Here is an 18,048-nt window from a genome sequence, read left to right as displayed (position 1 = left end):
AACCCGATAAAGAACAGTCATTGAGTGTTTCCTGGTAAGCAATGATTTCATCATAGGCATGGAGAAAAACATGGCCAGGAATAGCATGTCCATGTTACAGCTGTGTAAGCAAGGAGTGGTGGGGCTGAATAAGGTCCCCACTGCCTTGCGCATGGGCCAGTTGCAGAGCGGTCAGCGAGCCACAGCCGGCTGGCCATGTCCTGTTGTACAGGTTTATGAGGAGACAGCCGTGCCTGTTGCAGCACATATTGTTGATGGCTGCTTTGCTGCTGCAACAGCAGAGTTCAGTAGCTGCCACACAGACTATGGTCTGCGGAGACTGTGATATTTACTATCTGACTATAAGACCCCTGCCAGTCCGTCTCTAGACAAGGCGACATAGGCCAGTACTAGTCAAGTGTGGTCCATGAATCAGCCTGCCTGGGAAGCTTGCTAGAAAAACCGAATCCAACATCACCCCAGACCTACTAAATCAGAATCTCGGCGTGAGGTCCAGGAATCTCTGCTTTAACCGTCTGTCCTGGGGGTTGTGACGCACCAGCAGAGGTGACCCCAAAATTCCAGCCGAGTGTGGCCAGGTTCTATCATGTGGCTTCGGCTCCTGGGCCGGTGCGGGCTGGATCTGGAAACAGCACAGAGATACCGACTCCACTGTGTAGTTCTTTCACAAAACACATGCTCCTCTGTGGGTGAGCCCAGGCCAGAAGCGTGGCTCTTAGGTCTGGGAGTCCAGAGTGAGGAATTCCCTTCTTAGTGCTCGCCCCATGGTGAGGGAGGACCTGGGTGGAGAGTGCAGGCCCCTTTCCTAGAGGGGAGGGGGAGCCATGCCAGGCCAGACCCGCTTCCGCCCTTCCACGGAGAGGGCTCCCTGTCACCCACTTGACTGGCTTGGGCAAGTCTCTTAAAACCCCAGAGCCTGTGTGTCCTCATCTGTAAATTAAAGACATAAGCATCCCTTGAAAACTTCCGCAGGGCGGCAGCAGTGATGCTGGTGACAAGGTCTGGACCTCAGGGACTGGCCAGAGTCATCTGAGTGAGAATCAGATAGCCCCGTCCTGAGAATGCCACTCTGAACCCCAGTTCAGTCACCAACTCTGCCTCAGGGTTCCCATCTTGAAAATGACAAGGGCTCGCCATAGAAATGATGGGCACTGCTATGGGAATAGTTCGTGTTTACTGAGACCCTCTTGGGAGGCATTTGAGGTAGCACGGTAAACTCTGACCAGGTCATGTTCAGGTAATACAACGCCCTCAGTACTACACATAACAGATAAGTTGGCTCATTTAAGTTACAGAGAATACGTGCTCCCTGAATCTGAATATGGAAAATAGTAATTGCATTAATTGGAATTCAAACTGGGACAGGCTTTCCCCAAGACATGTTTAATACCACCAAAATGGCCATTTGCTACCATCCAGTTTTATATTCTTAGTTAGCTAACTAACTAACTTTTTAACCACGTTGGCCTAGGGAGAAGTTTTTAATCAGATTTATGCCCCCAAATCCACCATATTTATTCAGGACTTGGGTCAACATAGCGCTCCATTGTTTTTGGCACAACAGAGGTATTTCACGGCGTTGTGAAAGTTGTGTCCTGCGATGTCTCGGCAGCAGCCCATTGTAAAGGCAGGTGTTTCATTTTTGGTAACTGGTAACCGGCCTCCCAAAAGGAGAAGTGGAGATGGTCTGTTAATCATCTGAGAAGAGTATTTGCCAAGTTTTAATTACTTTTAACGAAGGTTGCACATAATGAGAACATGCCTTGAACATGAATCTGTTTCATCCTTTGCACTGTTGTGACGGAGGGCATGTCAGGTCCCATTTTCTGCGTAGGTTCCCTGCCAGGAAATTCCAACCACTGCCACCAGAAGGATCTGGAAGGGATATTCCGGCCTGTTAGGAACATGGTGGGCCTCAGGAAGGGTGAACTATAGAGATGGCCCAAATCAAGCTTGGTGCGCATGGGAAGCACATACAGAAAGCGTGCACTTTGGCACCGTGAGGTGGTGGGTGTATCACGGATTCCTGCCCGCTCTCGGGGAGGTCCCTTTTCGGGGGGGGGGGGCACAAAAGGAACAGGGCCCTTGAGGTGACAGGCTGTAGAGAAAACCAGTTTTGTGAAGACGGTGTTTGCCCTGAGAATGAGTCGGGCCCCTGCGAGCAGTGCCACCCTGCAGAGACAGCCGCAGCCGCAGCCGCAGTGCCAGCACTGCCATGCGCACATGTCTCACAGGTGACCCTGGAGCGGCATGGGTTTGCAGTGCATGGATCCACTTCTACATGCTGCTTCTTCCCACTCTGCCCACCCTGAGGCAGCAAGACCGACTCCTCCGCCTGCCCTCCTCCCTCCGCTTTTCTTCCCTCTCTCACTTTCCTCCTCCTCCTCTTCTCCCTCATCCCCCTCCCCCTCCTCCACCTACTCAACGTGGAGACAGGGAGGATGAAGACCTTTGCGATGCTCCACTTCCACCTAATGAATAGTAAATAGGTTTTATCTCTTCCTTATCAGTTTCTTCGTAACGTTTTCTTTTATCTCGCTTACTCTACTTTAAGAAAAAGTATGTAATACACGTCATATACGAAGCGTGTGTTAGTCACCGTGTTACAGGTAAAGCTTCTGGTCGGCAGTAGGCTACCATCTTGGAGTAGCCTAGGTCTTTGAGTCAGAAGTTATACACGAATTTTCAACTGCTAGGGGATCAGCACCTCCAATTCCCACGTTATTCAAGGGTCCACAGTGCATCCCACTTTCCTGGAGAGTGTTGTCTTAATTCATCTGCTTCCCATCCACAGGGCTTGCGGCCAAAGATATAGGAATGTGATGTAAGCTACCAACAAGGCAAACCATAAAGTCCAAGAAGAAAAGCAAGCACATGAAACACCTAAGCCAACAGCACCGTCTCTCAGGGCAAACTCTCTCTTGACAAAATGGGTTCCCTACAGCCTCTCGCCGGAAGGGCCCTGTTCCTTTTGCCCCCGCAAAAGGGAATTCCCACAGAGTAGGCAGGAACCAGTGATAATAACACCTCCTCGCGATGTAGAAAGGACAACAGCTTGTATTGCTATGGAAAGGGGGATGGTAGATAATAACCTGTTTTATTTTTATAAGGAAAAATTCCTGTAGTGGGAGAAGGATTGATGAGCAAGTTCTAACTGGTGAGTTATTATGTAATAATGAGGAGTGCGGCATGAAGCCCAAGTCAAGATGCCAGAGAACCCTCTTGATAATTACAGACCTCCGTCAGCAGCAGTGGTCGGTGGACTTGTGTTGAGAGCCTATTTTACAGAAAGAGGAGAGGAAAAGCAAGACAAGGCAGGAATGGAGACCACCAGCAGGCTCTCCGCTGTGGTTTAAGAGCGAGAGCAGAACTATCCATTGGTGAGGACTGGGTCAGACATCAGAAAGTGAGGCCAGGCCAGGCGTGGTGGCTTAAGCCTGTGATCCCAGCACTTTGGGAGGCCGAGGCGGGCGGATCACGAGGTCAGGAGATTGAGACCATCCTGGCGAACATGGTGAAACCCCGTCTCTACTAAAAATACAAAAAAATTAGCCAGGCGTGGTGGTGGCGCCTGTAGTTCCAGCTACTCGGGAGGCTGAGGCAGGAGAATGGCGTCAACCTGGGAGGCGGCAGAGCTTGCAGTGAGCTGAGATCCAGCCACTGCACTCCAGCCTGGGCGACAGAGTGAGACTCCATCTCAAAAAAAAAAAAAAAGACAGTGAGGCCAGTACTGGGGAAAAGAACAAGGTACCACCGAAACCAGGAAAAGGCCATTGAAATTAGGGAAGAGTACGAAAAACGATAAAATGGAAGGGTGCCAAGAGACAAAGACCTTCTCCTTCAAAAAAACCCATGGACTGCAAAAGCAGTGGCCAGCCCCGATCCTCACATTGTGACCGTGCGGTGTCCACAGGCATACTCGGCCCTTCTGTCAATAGATGCTTTTGCATTTCTCACACAGCTTCCATTTACATGGCAGCATGGTAGGTTACCACGAATCATGGAAGCTTGTCATGAATCATGGAAACTCATCATAAGCTGTAAGAGACCTTTGCCATCTTGTATCCAGGAAGCCTGGAGAAGTGATATGACATGTCCAGTGTTAGCTAACAGCCCCGGGCGTTGAGTCAGATTGAGAACCTGGATCTCTGGAGTCCAGTCCTATGTTTTTCTTTCTTAGTGTCCTCGTTTTTTTCTGTTTGTTTCATGTTGCTAATTCCAACATTATGGTGACTGCTGTCTACACAACGACTCTAGCAGTGGAGTTTCCGAGCCTCTCAGCCATGCGTGTGTGTACGCAGCATCACATGCAGACGGTATATGTTTGCTCTAAAGGCAAACAGCTGCAGTGGAGGAAGCAATTAGCAAATTTCTGAATTATCCTTCTGATTTCACTTAAATTCCAAAAGCTAATTGGCCAAAATGTTCCTCCTTAATTAGAAGCAATTAATATGTGAAACCAGGTTTCTATTTCACAAGAGAGTGTGCATTTCACGATTGAAATCGCGTAGTTCATTTACTAATGGCCTCTAATGGCCTGTAATCGTAAGGCAGACACAATTAAGGTGGGATTTTCAAAGTGTAAGTACGGAAGGAAGCCTGAATGTATGAATTATTCTTCTGCTGCTGAGAATCCACTTTGAGCTGTAAAGTATCCACTGAGGGCTGTAAAACATACATCATGCATGCACACCCTTGCCCAAACACATCCACATGCATAGGCAGTCCTGACCTGTTACCTTTGACCCCTTTTGAATTCCCTCCTCTCTACTGTCACTCCCTCTCCCTGGGAAGACTTGTCTTCTCTCCCTGACTCCACCAAGACACCCACCCTCGGCACCAATGCCAACAGAAATCTATCCATGATAAAAACGCTGATAGTCGGACCCCATCTTGGGTAGCAGTAATACCAATAACCAAAGCCACCGTTTCCTGCTCAGTATGTGCCATGCTATAGCTTCTCTCACTAGGTGAACCCAATAAATAAGATGTTGGCAGAGACTAGAAATAAGCAGGAAAGAGCGCGAAGATGCAGGAGGAAATACGAAAGATGAGAAAGACGTGGGGCAGGGCGGCAAGGATGAGAAATAAGGAATTATGGAGGTGAATTCAGAAGGATAGAGGAAAGGGCCGCGCTTGGGTTAGAAGAAGTCAGCAGAGTTGAGGCAAGGACAGGCATTTCTCACTACACCACCCAGGTGGTTTTTATGAGAAAGGCGGTGTTCTAAAGTGAAAGTAGAAAGATGGATCATTAAAATGCAGCATCTTTGTTTTATGTACTGATGTTTTCCACTATTTTCCTTTCGTTGTTCAAAATCAGAGCATGATAGATGTGTTTAGAGTAGGGTCCACAAACTACAGCCTGCAGGCCAAATCTGGACCCAACTTGTTTTGGTAAATAACGTTTGCGCAACACAGCTCTGCCTATTTATTTATGTCTCGTCTAGGCCTGCTTTTGTGCTATAATGGCAGTTAAGTGGTTGCAACAGAAACCACATGGCCTGTAAAGCCTAAAACATTTACTATCAAGTCCTTTAAAGAAAGAGTTGCCATCCCTCCCTGATCTGGAGCGTAACATCTCCGCACCAAACCAAGCAGGCACTTTTAGCCACTGTAGAGACCGCTGGTGCTGTTTCTTGCTACTCCTCAAACACACCAGGCACTGTTCTGCCTCAGGGCATGCACTTATTCATTCCTGCACCTGTAATATCAGTCTCCCAGGCAGACACGTGGCTCATTCCCTTATGAAATTCAGGTCTTTGTAGAAATATCATCTTTTCACTGGGACGCTGCCTGACCACCCAGTTTAAAGTTGCAAATCCAGGCCGGGAGTGGTGGCTCAAGCCTGTAATCCCAGCACTTTGGGAGGCCGAGGCAGGCGGATCACGAGGTCAGGAGATCGAGACCATCCTGGCTAACGTGGTGAAACCCCGTCTCTACTAAAAATACAAAAAAATTAGCCGGGCGTGGTGGCGGCGCCTGTAGTCCCAGCTACTCGGGAGGCTGAGGCAGGAGAATGGCGGGAACCCGGGGGGCGGAGCTTGCAGTGAGCCCAGATTGAGCCACTGCACTCCAGTCTGGACGACAGAGCGAGACTCCATCTCAAAAAAATAAAAAATAAAAAAAGTTGCAAATCCAATCCCCACCCCCACCCAACATATCCCCTCTTCCTTTACTACTTAATTTTCTCCATAGCACTTACCATTATCTAACATCCTTTATATTTGCCAATGTATTTGTTTCTCTTTCTTACACTACGAGAACAATGTCCGCTCTTGGAAGACAGGAATTTTTTACTGTTGTATCCACTGCTTATTCCCAAAATCTAGAACAGAGCCTGGAACATAGTACTCTCGGTTTAGTACAGTATTTGTTTTTTTAAAAAATGAGACCTACGATGCGTCTGCAGTATTATTCCTGTTTCACAGATGAGAAAGCTAAATTCCATGAGGTTCAATGACTTCCCAGAGATTGCAGTGCTGGTAAGGGTGAAAGGCAGCCATGGATTCCTGAGTTTGCTAAAGGATCGCAATGGGAACGGTTTCTGGAGCTACTGGTTGCTTCCACTGCTTGCTCACGCTGAAGCTAGCTCAGAGCATAGCACCCTGCCTAGACCCAGGCACCATGCTAGGTTTTGTGCAGGATAAAAACATGAATATGACAGTTCCGGACAAAAAGAACCTTAAAATCTACCTCTTTCTATCTCTATAAATATACATCATCTATAAAACATAAGGACACATATGTGTATTCTTATTTTAGTGTGCTTTATTTTTTATTATGAAAAAATTGTAAACACACAAGCAGCATAGAATAACAAAGTCCCTGTATCCACCACCCAGTTCTGACAATTAGTAACAATAATTCTGTTTTATCTGTCTCCCTTGAATTTTTGGCTATTTGCTGGAATATTTTAATGCAAATTCCAGACAGCACACTACTTCACCTGCAGTTATTTCAGTATACATCCCAAAACTGAGGAGAACTTTTTAAAAACCTAATCACCCACTATTATTACAGCAAACAGAATTAACAAGAATTCCTTCACATCAAGTCATATCTAATTCACACAGAAATCTCCCCCAATTGTCCCAAAGATGTCTTTGTGTGTGTATTTATTTTCTTCTATTTTTTGATGTGAATATTTATTTTTGAGATACAGTCTCACTCTGTCACACAGGCTGGAGTACAGTGGAGTGATCTCGGCTCACTGCAACCTCCACCTCCCAGGTTCAAGCAGTTCCCCTGTCTCAGCCTACCAAGTAGCAGGGATTACAGGCACCCGCCACCACACCCGGCTAATTTTTGTATTTTTAGTAGAGACGAGGTTTTGCCATGTTGGCCAGGCTGGTGTCGAACTCCTGGCCTCAAGTCATCTGCCTTCCTTCACCTCCCAAAGTGCGGTGATTACAGGAATGATCTACCATGCCCAGCTGATGTGAATATTTCTATAATAAACCTGTCTTGTTTTGTTTTGAAACAAACAAAAAAAAGCTACAATTTGTTATGTTATGAAGAAACATGTAAGATAAAGTAAGGTAAATGCACAGCTAAGTTATAATATATAATATGATGCATTATTTTATTTTATTTGTGTTTTATAGAGATGCTGGTCTCACCATGTTGCTCAGGCTGGTGTCAAACTCCTGGGCTCAAGTGATCCTCCTGCCTCAGCCTCCCAAAGTGTTGGGATTACAGGAGTGAGCCACCATGCCCAGTCTACGATGCATGATTTTTGAGAAGGAGTATATTAGGTACAACGAGACTCAAAGGGATGGAAAAGATGTCCTGGAAGACGTGGCATTTGAATTTGGCCTTGAAAGCTAGGATTTCAGCAGACAGAAATCATGGGAAGGGCATTATCAAAAGGAAGTAAGAGCTTGAGCTAAGTCCCAGAGGATAAGAAAGTAGAGGTGGCCGGGCGCAGTGGCTTGCTCCTGTAATCCCAGCACTCTGGGAGACCGAGGCAGGTGGATCACCTAAGGTCAGGAGTTTGAGACCAGCCTGATCAACACGGTGAAACCCTGTCTCTACGAAAAATACAAAAATTAGCCAGGTGTGGTGGCGGGCACCTGTAATCCCTGCTACTCGGTAGGCTGAGACAGGAGAATTGCTTGAACCTGGGAGGTGGAGATTTCAGTGAGCCGAGATCATACCACTGCACTCCAGCCTGAGTGGCAGAGAGAGATTTTTGTCTCAAATAAAATAAAATAAAGTAGAGGTGCGTCTGAAAAACAAACAGCCCATTTTGCAGGAGCAGTTGCCACCCATGAGCTGTGGTTCTGAGTGTGGTTCTAGGACTGGCAGTTTCAGTGCCAAGTGAGAAACTGCTAGACATGCAAACACATCGGCCCCCTCCCAGCCCCACTAAGTCGGAATTTCTGGGTTGGAGGCCCAGAAATCTGGGTTTCAATTAGCCTTCCAGGAGATTCTTAATCTTCTGAAAGTTAATAAGTGCTCCATGTAAGGTGCACTGGAAGAAGGTGAGGTTGAAAGCTAAACTGAAGACAATGGCCATTATCTGGTTGCAAAGCAGTGACACCTTCTCGAAGACTGTTGAACAGATACGTGATCGTACCTGTGATTTAGAGCTCCGCCAGATGGATGAGAGGTGCAGAAAGAGAACCTTGAAGTGGGAAGCTCATACGAACCTTTTATATTGGTTGCAAAATGGAAACAAAGAAGCAACCTGTTGTTCATCATAAACGTGTTTCCCAACATCCATTCACTATTCGGGTCCCCATAACCTAATTTCCTTCTAGAGGAACCATCCCATTTCCCACTGTCAGTCTTGTTTGGTTCGAACAGCGCTGCCTTCCTCGCAGGATCCAGGGTTGTTCATGTGACTCAGACTGTCCAATAAGAGCATCACATTCTCTTGGCCAACGTCATTGGTTTAAGGATAAAAGCATGGACCAATCAGAATGTGTTACATGTTGTGACACTTTGAAACACAAAATGTGCCTTTCCATGGGTCTTTAATCTAAAAATCTTCAGCTTTCTTAAGGGAATTGAGGATGGGGGCCTTTTCTAGAAAGGAACAAATACAGCAGAAAACAGATTCAATGAAGGAAGAGAGAGAAGCCAACTCTGTTCACATCACTTGAACCCTGGGTCAAACTGTACCTAAAGCTAAATCTATTTCTGCTAAACTTTCCTTTCTAACGGGCCTTTGTGCTCAGGGCAATTGGAATGAGATTTTTTGTCTTGATTGACCCAAACTCAGTCATGGCTCCGGACTTCAGATGAAGGAGTCACAGATTCATAAGATGTTGGCAGGCTTTGGACTATGATTCAGAGACGAGAGGGAAGGTCACGGGCAATTGACAGTGTTGCAGGATGGATTTCATGAGAAGCAGGCTGTGAGAGGGAGCCTTGTGTGTGGGGAGAGCACCCAGGGGTGGTCCCGGGTCAGCGCCTATGGGGGAGTGAAGAAGCAGCACTGCGCCCTGGGGGAAGTCAAATTGCCATGCGGCTGAGCCTATGAGGAGCTGAGATGCCCTTTGGAGTTGGCTCAGGTTAGGGCAAGGAGGCCAGAGCCTCATGCTCTCACACTGACCGTCATTGGATGCAGGCGGCCACCAGGAGACATGATCTTGGGCCAGATCTTGGGTCTCTCTTCCATACAGTCTCAAGGAAGGACTCAGCTGAGCCACCGGCCAGCGCACCCCTGCAGCGGGGGACACGGTGCTGAGTCAGGGTGTGGGCGGAACGGGGGACACGGTGCTGAGTCAGGGTGTGGGCGGAGCCGGGGATACAGTGCTGAGTCAGGGTGTGGGCGGAGCGGGGGACAGAGTGCTGAGTCAGGGTGTGGGCGGAGCGGGGGACACGGTGCTGAGTCAGGGTGTGGGCGGAGCGGGGACACGGTGCTGAGTCAGGGTGTGGGCGGAGCGGGGGACACGGTGCTGAGTCAGGGTGTGGGCGGAGCGGGGGACACGGTGCTGAGTCAGGGTGTGGGCGGAGCTGCGGACACGGTGCTGAGTCAGGGTGTGGGCGGAGCGGGGGACACGGAGCTGAGTCAGGGTGTGGGCGGAGCTGCGGACACGGTGCTGAGTCAGGGTGTGGGTGGACGAGGGACACGGTGCTGAGTCAGGGTGTGGGCGGAGCGGGGGACACGGTGCTGAGTCAGGGTGTGGGAGGACGGGGGGACACGGTGCTGAGTCAGGGTGTGGGCGGAGCTGCGGACACGGTGCTGAGTCAGGGTGTGGGCGGAGTGGCGGCGCTCAGGACAACGAGGTTCCCAGTGCGGTGAGCAGCGTGAGGACACTGAGCCTTGCAGCTGGAATGAGGAAGTGGGAGGAGCAGATGGCATCAGAGAGAGGACAGATTTCGTTCTGAGCTGGCGGCATTTAAACGCTGGAGAAGGTGTCGACCTTGGGAGTAGAAACCACGGTTGATGAACCCTGGCCCTGATGAACCCTGGCCCGAGGAGAGCGCAGACAGAGAGACTGGGGAGCTCCAAGCTCAGGGAGCGGAGGGAAGAAACTTTGGAGCCCATAGGCCGGGCGCGGTGGCTCAGCCTGTAATCCCAGCACTTTGGGAGGCCAAGGCGGGCGGATCACGAGGTCAGGAGATCGAGACCATCCTGGCTAACACAGTGAAACCCCGTCTCTACTAAAAAATACAAAAATCTAGCCGGGCGCGGTGGCGGCGCCTGTAGTCCCAGCTACTCGGGAGGCTGAGGCAGGAGAATGGCGGGAACCCGGGAGGTGGAGCTTGCAGTGAGCCGAGATCGCGCCACTCACTCCAGCCTGGGCGACAGAGCGAGACTTCGTTAAAAAAAAAAAAAAAAAAAAAAAAAAAAAAAGGAAGGAAAGAACAAAAGAAAAGAAAATAAAAGAGGAAAGGAAAGGAAAGGATAAGAAAAGAAAAGAAAAGAATAAATTTGGAGCCTATGAAGGGGAGGAAAGGAGTAGCTAAAGAGGTAGCAGAAACAGATGATAACAATGTAAATAGTAAACGCTTATAGACTCTTGACTGTGTGCCGAACAGTATTTACCATGGAACGTTGTTCTACATTCTTAGCTTGTATTGTTTCTTCATAGGAAACAAAGGAGGTGACGGCCAGTGAGTGGGGTGGGGTCATCTGTGATGAGGAGTTAAATTAGGGAAGTTAAATTAGCAGTTAACTTACGGAAGCATCTGGACTCTGCGTGTAAGGCAGGTATTTTAAAAGTCATCGAAAAGGAGTTTGTGTGTTTGCTGAAGAATTGTGTCCCCACTCTCCTCATTCCTGTTCTTTTAACAGCTTTATTGGGTTATCATTCACATACCATACAATTCACCCATGTAAAGTATATTATAATTCAGTAGTTTTTATATTCACAGCGTTGTGGAACCATCACCATAGTCAATCTTAGGACAATTTTGTCACCTTCAAAAGCAACTCCATATCCTTCGGCACTCACTCCCCCACTGTCCGCCACAACAGGTGCCTGTCCGCCTGTGCAACCCTAGGCAATCATGAATCTACTTTCTGCCTGCTCTGGATATTTCCTATGAACACAGTCTTACAGTATGCAAGCTCTCATGGCTGGCTTCTTTCACTTAGCATAATGTTTTTTCCAGTTTCATCTATGTGATAACATAAATCAACACTTCATTCCTTTTTATGTCCAAATAATATTTCATTGTATGACTATCCACATTTTGTGTGTCTTTCATCAGCTGATGAATGTGTGGATGATGCCTGCCTTTTGACTATTATGAATAATGCTGCTGTGAACATTTGTGCACAGGTTTTGTCGAACGCTTGTTTTCCATTTTCTTAGGTGTACACCTAGGAGTGGAGTTGCTGGGTCTCTGTTTGGCTTTTTGAGGAGCCACCAAACTCTTTTCTGCAGTGGCTGCACCAGTTTATATTCCCACCAGCAGTGGAAGAGTGTTCTGATTTCCCCACGTCCTCACCAACATGTGTGATTACCTGAATTTTCTTTTTAATGGACTTTTTTTTTTTTTTTTGAGACGGAGTCTTGCTCTGTCGCCCAGGCTGGAGTGCAGTGGCCGGATCTCAGCTCACTGCAAGCTCCGCCTCCTGGGTTCATGCCATTCTCCTGCCTCAGCCTCTCGAGTAGCTGGGACTACAGGTGTCTGCCACCTCGCCCGGCTAATTTTTTTCTTTTGTATTTTTAGTAGAGGCGGGGTTTCACTGGGTTCGCCAGAATGGTCTCTATCTCCTGACCTTGTGATCCGCCCGCCTCGGCCTCCCAAAGTGCTGGGATTACAGGCGTGAGCCACCGTGCCTGGCCATCTGAATGTTTATTCTAGCCATCCTAATAGGGATGAAATAGCATCCCAATGTGATTTTTTGGGTTCCTTGTAGATTAGACTGAATTTCTTGCCCATGCTGACATTCAACTCACATGCAAAGAGACAGACACACACACATCCCACATGGGGAAGTGAGCTCAGGGGGACAAACCAGGGTAGTCCCTTGGGAACGCCCAGCTCTGAAAGAGGAGAGGCACACAGGGAGAATAGGAGTGTCTGGCGTCTGAAGGCACAGGGTAAGAATAAAGCCAAGCACTTACCATCCTAGGGAATGACCCTACCCTCGACCTTCCACTTCAGCAGTGCAGAGATATTCTCCATTTGGTTCTCGAAGTGGCCATGGATTCAGTCCACCCCATGTTCTACCCCTGCCCATCGCCGCCACCTGTTCTAGGGGGTGGGGTGAGGAAGGAAGGAGCAGGAGGGGTCCTTTGATCCCAATTAACACACACATTTTGCTTCCAAAGCTTATTATGCACTTTATGCCAAAATTTGAGTTGGACTCAACCAGTATATGCCAAAGTCTTCTCGGGACTTGGAGAAAACGGATGATGCATATGATGCTGTGTCACAGATGATTAAATAATACTACCAGGCAGATCGGGCAGGCTTTGGGAAGGGGTAAGCAGAGCCTAGAAATTCAGAGGCAGGAAGGATCACTGTGGGCTGGCAGGGCCATTTTGATATTTCTGTGGTGGGAGGGGCTGGGTTCTGAGATGACCTTTCTGGCAGGGCCGTAGTCACCTGCCACCCTAAGAATGAAATTCTAGGAGAGGATGAAAGCAGAGACGGTGTCCAAAATAGATCTGACGTCTTTGCCAAGGACTTTACACTTATTCTCTGTGCTTTACATTTATTCTCTATGGAACCTTTAGAGCAGGCCTGTGTGCCAGACATGAAGTGCCAATTTGCAGTCGAAGAAGCTGAGGCTGAGAGAGAGTATCAGTTAGGGTTCAACCAGAGAAGCAGAGCCAATAGAAGACATGAGAAATAGATAGACAGACAGACAGAGATGATAGATAGATAGATAGATAGATAGATAGATAGATAGATAGATGATAGATAGATTGATAGATAACAGATGATAGAAGATTGATAGATGATAGATAATAGATGATTGATATATGATAGACTGATAGGTGATAGATAGATGATAGATGATTGATAGACAATAGATGATAGATGATAGATGATTGATAGATGATACATAATAGATGATTGATAGATGATAGACTGATAGATGATAGATGATTGATAGACAGCAAATAGATGCTAGATGCCAGATAGATAGATAGATAGATAGATAGATAGATAGATAGATAGATTTATTTATCTACATTTGCTTATGCAAGTCTGGGTTGTCCTGAGGACAGACAATCAGAAAGGGGAGATCATGAGCAGGCTGGAGACCCATAGGCATGAGCTGAAGCCTCTTACTCGTAGAGAATCTCTAAACATAGGAAAGCCTATACCTTCTTTTAAAGGTCTTCAAACTGATTAGGTCAGGCTCACCTATAATAACCTCCTTTTTGATCAGCTTACAGCGGATCGATCAGGGACTTTGATCATATCTGTAAAATACCTTCACAGCAGCACCCACATTAGCGTTTGAGGGAATACCTGGGAGAAGGTGCATGCATGCTACAAAATGGCCACTGCTTCCCTTCTATCCTCCAATTCTCCAAAAAGAAAATTTCTTGCAGCCCACCCTAACCAGAAACGTACTCAAAAGAGAATGCTGGGGTCTGTAGCTGAGCCTATCCCAGGTAACGTAACAGAAGCTGTCACCACCACATATCACAGAGAGGTTAAAGAACCCTGTTGGTCAGGATTCCATTACAGGGAACAGATTTCACTCTCCCTAGTTTAAAAAAATATTTATTACAAGGTAATGAATGGTTTACAGAATTATTGAGATGGCTAGAGGGAAAACTGTGGGATGAGATTTCAGAAGCAATGCCAATACCACAGAAGCAGACCACCAAGAGGGTTTCTGCCTCTTTTAAGATCAAGAAGCCACCAGTCAAACTGGAAAGTCCTTGACAACTCCTGAACCAAGCCACCAAAACCATGCTTCCCAGGAGAAATACCAGTAACAACACAGAAACGGCCTCGTACTCATTTCTGCTTTCTGCTTTCTCTGACTGTACCAAATGGGTAGGACCTAAACACTAGGTCCTAACCCCTAGCTGCAAGGGAGTCTGGGAAATGTTTTCAGTTTCTCGTCTCTGAGATACAAGTTGAATGGACATAGAGTACCAATCCACTGCCGTAATATACTCAAGATCCTTCTGTCATGAAGGAGCAAAGTCAGGATTCAAACCCAGGTCATGCTCTTGACCTCCAGAGTGCACTTCATCCCATGATCTGGAATGGCCTTTCTTCCCTTGCCATAATGGGGGCTTCTCTCAGTCTGTTTGTACTGCTGTAACAAAATACCACAAACTGGGTAGCTTCTAAACAAAGACATTCGTTTCTCAGGGTTCTGGAGGCTCAGAAGTCCAGATCAAGGTGCCGGCAGGTTCAGTGTCTGGTGAGGGCCTGCTTTCTGACTCGTAGGTGGCCCCCCTCTCAGTGTACCTTTGTAAGGCGGATGGGGCAAGGCAGCTCTTCAGGTCCTCTTTTATAAGGGCACTAGTCTCATTCATGAGGCCCTCCCAAAGGTCTTGCCTCCCAATACCATCACACTGGTGATTAGGCTTAACATGAGACCTGGGGGGACACAACTCACATCATAGCAGGCCTCTTTCTTGCAAGTATTTCTGGTCTCTACTAAGTTGACATTTACTGCCTATATCCACAGTTTCCATTCTTGTCATCAGCTGCAGAATATTCTGGAATAGTCCATACAGGAGGAAATGAAAATGATCGGTTGTGTCTCCAGCCCATCTGCATCGCCTCAGGATTGGGAAGGCTGCAGTGTGTACAATCCCCTTTTCTTCCCAAGCCAGTCATGTCAAAATGCTTCTGTTTATGGATGTCACCAAAGCAGTTACTGGGCAATTCAGTCCAGTGGTCTCAGGGACCCCTGGAAAGGTAGGAGGCACTTGGAAAAAAACAAAACACAATCTATGGCCATGATAATAGAAAGTATCTGTAGTGAAAGCCCTACCTTCCTCGGGTCTTCTCTTTGTGTCCTAATCTACCAGTCCCACACCCCACAATTCCTAAATAAGCCCCAGTGAACAAACCTGGGCAGGTTCTGGGCAGGCACATGAGTGCGGCAGCACGGCATTCTCAAAGGAGCTGTGTCAGCCATGGAGGGACAGTTCCTGAATGAAGACAGACAGAAAGACCTGCACGAGTCAGTGATGCTCATTCACAGTGGAAAGACCCTGGAAATAAACAGTGTAAAGGCTCTCAAGGGAATCAAATTCACATTCCGGACAAATGTCCCTGTATTAGTCAGTTCTCGCACTGCTGTAAGGAACTACCTGAGACTGGGTAATTTATGAAGAAAGAGGTTTAATTAACTCACGGTTCCACAGTCTTAAGAGGAGGCATGGCTGGGGAGCCTCAGGAAACTTACGATCATGGCGGAAGGGGAGGCACGTCTTCACATGGCTGGAGAAGAAGAAAGAAAGCAAAGGGGAAAGTGCCACACACTTTAAACAACTAGATCTCGTGAGAACCCCCTACCATGAAAACGGCAAGGGGGAAATCTGTCCCCATGATCCAGTCACCTCCCCCAGGCCCTTCCTCCAACATGTGGGATTACAATTCAACATGAGATGTGGGCAGGGACACAGATCCAAACCACATCAGTCCCTAATAGCCAAGTTTCAGGTACATGGTGCAGGACTCCAAAATTTATAAACCCAAACAAATGGATTTTTCCCACACAATTGTACAAATCCTTTGTAGGGAAGCATTTGCACGGTAAACCTTTGTTTAAGGGAAATAGCCTTTCTTCAGGTGGCTCATTATGTAAACACTGCACATTTGTATTCAGCTGTATACATCTAAGGGTGGCATAGCAAAACCTGTGTACATATTTATTTGTGACAATTTATCTGGAAGTTTAGAAAAATCCTTGTGGGTCTGCAGAGACCATATATCTACTGATACTGAAAAATGTTCATGACCTATTATCAATGAAAATGTGGATTACCCAAAAAAGTAGGCACATTATAATCCTGTTTCTGAAAAAAAAAATGTATCTTTATATAAAAGTAGAGGCAGGCCCGGCATGGTGGCTCATGCCCATAATCCCAGCATTTTGGGAGGCCTAGACAGGTGGATCACTTGAGGTCAGGTCTTTGAGACCAGCCTGGCCAACATGGTGAAACCCCGTCTCTACTGAAAATACAAAAATTAGCTGGGTGTGGTGGCATGCACCTGCAGTCCCAGCTACTTGGGAGGCTGAGGCAGGAGAATTGCCTGAACCTGGGAGGCAGAGGTTGCAGTGAGCCGAGATGGTGAGACTGTACTCCAGCCTAGGTGACACAGCAAGACTCTGTATCAAAAAAAAAAAACAAAAAATGTACATTTTTATTTTATTATTATAGTAGTCATACAGATGAAATTTAATATTGATTACTGATATTAACTATATTATTGAATAATTATAATTATTACTTAATATGTCATATATTATTCATTGTATTATTTCCTTATATTATTTTAAAAAATTATTTTAAATTACTTTTAAAATTTGTTGTGGGTTGTGGGTACATAGTAGGTATATAGATTTATGGGGTATATTAGGTGTTTTGATACAGGAATGCAATGTGAACTAAGTACACCATGAGGAATGGGCTATCCATCCCCTCAACGTTTATACTTTGAGTTGCAAACAATCCGATTAACACTCTTTAAGTAATTTTTAAATGTACAATTAAGTTATTATTAACTATAGTCACCCTATTGTGCTGTCAAATAGTAGGTCTTATTCGTTCTTTCTTAGGTTTTGTACTAACCATCCGCACCTCCCCCAAGCCCGGCGCTCGCCTTCCCAGCCTCTGGTAACCATCCTTCTACTCTCTGTGTCCACGAGTCCAAATTTGATTTCTAGATTCCACTAATAAGTGAGAACATGTGATGTTTGTCTTTCTGAGCCTGGCTTTTTTCACTTAACATAATGACCTCCAGTTCTGATGACTGCTTTGAGGGATTTATACTTTGCGTGTATCAGTATTTTTTGTTTGTTTATTTGTTTTTTGAGAGGGAATTTCACTGTCACCCAGGCTGGAGTGCAATGGTACGACCTGGGCTCACTGTAACCTCCGCCTCCCAGGTTCAAGCGATTCTCCTGCCTCAGCCTCCCTAGTAGCTGGGATTACAGGTGCCCGCCACCACGCCCGGCTAATTTTTGTATTTTTAGTAGAGCCGGGGGTTTCACCATGTTGGCCAGGCTGGTCTCGATCTCCTGACCTCGTGATCCGCCCGCCTCGGCCTCCCAAAGTGCTGGGATTACAGGCTGAGCCACCGCGCGTGTATCACAGAGCCGTGTATCAGTATTTTTAGGTTAGTCTGTCAAAAACACCCTTGATCTGCCCGAGACACACGTTAAAGAGATTTCCTGATTGTTCTTTCTCCCTTGCCCTGCTCGTCTGGCTCCTGGCTGCCCTTTGACCCGGCGCCTCTCGCTGGCTCTATTCCTTCTCCCCCGGGTGCCTTGTGCGGGCCGCGCCCTCTCGCCGCGGGCCACAGCGGGCAGGAGCCGGGGCAGGAACCAGGACAGGAGCCCGCAGGAACCAGGTGTCCGCGCCCCGCCCCGCCCCGCCCCGCCCCGCCCCGCCGCGGGAGAGGCCGCCCAGAGCCGGGGCCGCCCAGAGC

The sequence above is a fragment of the Chlorocebus sabaeus genome, chromosome 12 (assembly GCF_047675955.1).
Source record: "Chlorocebus sabaeus isolate Y175 chromosome 12, mChlSab1.0.hap1, whole genome shotgun sequence".
NCBI lineage: Eukaryota > Metazoa > Chordata > Mammalia > Primates > Cercopithecidae > Chlorocebus > Chlorocebus sabaeus.
Note: the sequence above shows the minus strand (reverse complement) of the source record.